This window comes from Limulus polyphemus, unplaced genomic scaffold, assembly GCF_000517525.1.
Source record: "Limulus polyphemus unplaced genomic scaffold, Limulus_polyphemus-2.1.2 Scaffold7833, whole genome shotgun sequence".
In the NCBI taxonomy this organism is placed as follows: domain Eukaryota; kingdom Metazoa; phylum Arthropoda; class Merostomata; order Xiphosura; family Limulidae; genus Limulus; species Limulus polyphemus.
In genome coordinates, this window is record NW_013673443.1 from 2,246 (window position 1) to 6,072 (window position 3,827).

A 3,827-nucleotide genomic window follows, 5' to 3' on the forward strand; every position below is an offset into this window, starting at 1 on the left:
CATCCATACTGTAGTATCAAACAAACTCAAGCATCCATACTGTAGTATCAAAGAAACTCAAGCATCCATACTGTAGAATCAAACAAACACAACCATTTTACTGTAGTATAAAAACTCAAGCATCCATACTATAGAATCAAATAAACTCAAGCATCCATACTGTAGTATCAAACAAACTTAACCATTTTACTGTAGTATCAAACAAACTCAACCATTTTCCTGTAGTATAAAAACTCAAGCATCCATACTATAGAATCAAACAAACTCAAGCATCCATACTGTAGTATCAAACAAACTTAACCATTTTACTGTAGTATCAAACAAACTCAACCATTTTCCTGTAGTATAAAACTCAAGCATTCATACTATAGAATCAAACAAACTCAAGCATCCATACTGTAGTATAAAAACTCAAGCATCCATACTATAGAATCAAACAAACTCAAGCATCCATACTGTAGTATCAAACAAACTTAACCATTTTACTGTAGTATCAAACAAACTCAACCATTTTCCTGTAGTATTAAAACTCAAGCATCCATACTTTAGAATCACACAAACTCAAGTATCCATACTATTGAATCAAACAAACTCAAGCATCCATACTATAGAAGCAAACAAACTCAAGCATCCACACTGTAGTATCAAACAAACTTAAGCATCCACACTGTAGTATCAAACAAACTCAAACATCCACACTGTAGTATCAAACAAACTTAAGCATCCACACTGTAGTATCAAAAAAAACTTAAGCATCCACACTGTAGTATCAAACAAACTCAAGCATCCACACTGTAGTATTAAACAAACTCAAGCATCCACACTGTAGTATCAAAAAAACTTAAGCATCCACACTGTAGTATTAAACAAACTCAAGCATCCACACTGTAGTATCAAACAAACTCAAGCATCCATACTGTAGTATCAAACAAACTCAAGCATCCACACTGTAGTATCAAACAAACTCAAATATCCTTACTGTAGTATCAAACAAACACAACCATTTTACTGTAGTATAAAAAAACTCAAGTATCCATACTGTAGTATCAAACAAACTCCAGCATCCATATTGTAGCATCAAACAAACCCAAGATCTATATTATAGTATGAAGCAAACTCAATCGTCCATATTGTAGCATCAAACAAACTCAATCGTCCATATTGTAGTATCAAACAAACTCAATCGTCCATATTGTAGCATCAAACAAACTCAATCGTCCATATTGTAGCATCAAACAAACTCAATCGTCCATATTGTAGCATCAAACAAATTCAGTCGTCCATATTGTAGTATCAAACAAACTCAATCGTCCATATTGTAGCATCAAACAAACTCAATCGTCCATATTGTAGCATCAAACAAATTCAATTGTCATTTTATCTCCTCTTCGATTCAGAACGAATACCCTTTGGTTATGGTGTGTTATTTTTCTTTAAGAATGCAGACTTGAATAGTGACTTCGGGCATCGTTAAGTAATCCAAGGACAGTCGTAAAGATATAAATCTTCTAACTAATTGCATGACATTCTACAGTAATAATAAAAGTGACAATCCCTCCTTCCTTCACTGTCTTTCTGAAGCAATAAAGACATTAAAATTGAACAAATATGTTGTAATTACAAAGTCAAACAAACGGAACCAAATTGTTATGTTAGAAAAAAAAACTGCTTATGAGAGAAAATTATAGAACTTTTTATAGATGGGTATGTTTATGAAAAATTAAGACCTAATCGTTTACCAAAGAACGTGTCTGACTTTAACATATTTCTACCTACAGTTATTGCTGGATTCTCAGATCTTTTAAAGATGTTTAAATTCTTCCTTACCTGTTATGTACGGTTTGATTAACAAACAAAAAGTAGATCGGGTTTGTCACATTCGCAATATGTGAATGGTTAGATGAACATCTGTTCAGTTGGTAGGAAAGTATTAACCTCGCATGTCCAAAACAATGTTGACTTTGCGAACAAAATTAAGAACACCGACCTATTTAAAGGAAACTTGTGAAGTTTCGATGTTGATGCTTTGTTTACCAACGTGTCAGTTAATGAGAGTACAGAGCAATATCCTTGTCCGTTCCCCTCGACACTTGTATTTCTCTTATTGACATGTAGGTATTTATCTATCTTGGTCAGTATTTTAGACAAAAACAAGGAATGACCTTAGGAAATCCACTTTCACCAATATTGTACAATATTTTTATTGATTGTTTTCAAACTAAATTACTTTCTTCTATAAATATAAAACCCCCTCAGAAATTCCGTGGTTCCGATATAAAAACTAAATTACTTTCTTCTATAAATATAAAACCCCCTCAGAAATTCCGTGGTTCCGATATAAAAACTAAATTACTTTCTTCTATAAATATAAACCCCCCCTCAGAAATTCCGTGGTTCCGATATAATGCTGATGATATCTTTTCTGTGAGGCCAAACCAAAGAAGCGAAATAAAACGTTTCCAATAATTTTGATCACCTTCGCCGAAATATAAAATTTAAAGTTGTGTGAGAAAAACACGAATAACTTTCCTCCTCTGACAACCATAAAACACGTTCACTCTGTATACCGTAATCCGACATATTCTTTTTGTTATAGTCATCTCTTTTCATGCTGCTAATATTTTCTATTTTTAAACAACTCCATTTTCCTCAATCTTTAATTGCAAACTGCTGTCTTAAAGCACACACAAAATAAAAGTTCTATGAAGACAAAGAACGACCTAACGATAATATGAATACACTTTATATTGGCTTTAACACAAATATTCAGGAAGAATAACTTTAGAATCATATACAAACATCCGAACACCATTAAAATTAAACCAACTTCAAATAAGGTTTTTATATCATACCATACCAATCCTGTGAGAAGGATGTGTAGGTTGACACGAATTTCTGAACATAAAATGATATTGAAACGTGGAAACACAAACAATGCCAATCTTGGAAATCAATAATTTGATACAAAACAGATAAGTACTTAAAAAAGAAGAATCGTATAAAACTTCTTAATCAAAAGCCCGCCTAATTTCAAGACCACGTTAAACTAAGCAACTTCCTGACCCCTGTACCCTAAAGGGAAATTGAATTTCTGGAGTCTCGTAAGCGTTGTTGACCAGTTTTCTTGCCAGAAGACGACGTGAGAATGAAGAGGACTCACGACTGTATCGAAACTAATTTCTCCAATATCAATACTTCTGACTGTTTGTGCCAGTTACAGTGGTTTTCTTCTAGCATCTACATCCAATATCAATACTTCTGACTGTTTGTGCCAGTTACAGTGGTTTTCTTCTAGCATCTACATCCAATATCAATACTTCTGACTGTTTGTGCCAGTTACAGTGGTTTTCTTCTAGCATCTACACATGATATTGTGTTCTTTTGTTACTACAAAAGGATCTAAACATTTACACAAAGTCCAAGTCCTATTGGTCATAGTAATTATAATTCTTACAAAAACCGAGCGGAACAGTCTTCTGTATTTATCTTTCAAAGAAATTCTTTGTGTGAGTTTTAGGTTAAAATTGTTTTTGTGAATTTGTCTTAATAATGTATAAAATAAAATTTGGTTTCTAGCTTATTACATGGACGTTCTTGTTCGATGTTACAACATAAACCTTGACGTTCCAAGTTACTGCATAGACACTTATGTTACACGTTACTGCATAGACACTTATGTTACACGTTACTGCATAGTCCTTTGTGATCCAGGTTATTACATAGATCTTTGAGATTTTAGTTACTACATAGTCCTTTGTGATCCAGGTTATTACATAGATCTTTGAGATTTTAGTTACTACATAGTCCTTTGTGATCCAGGTTATTAC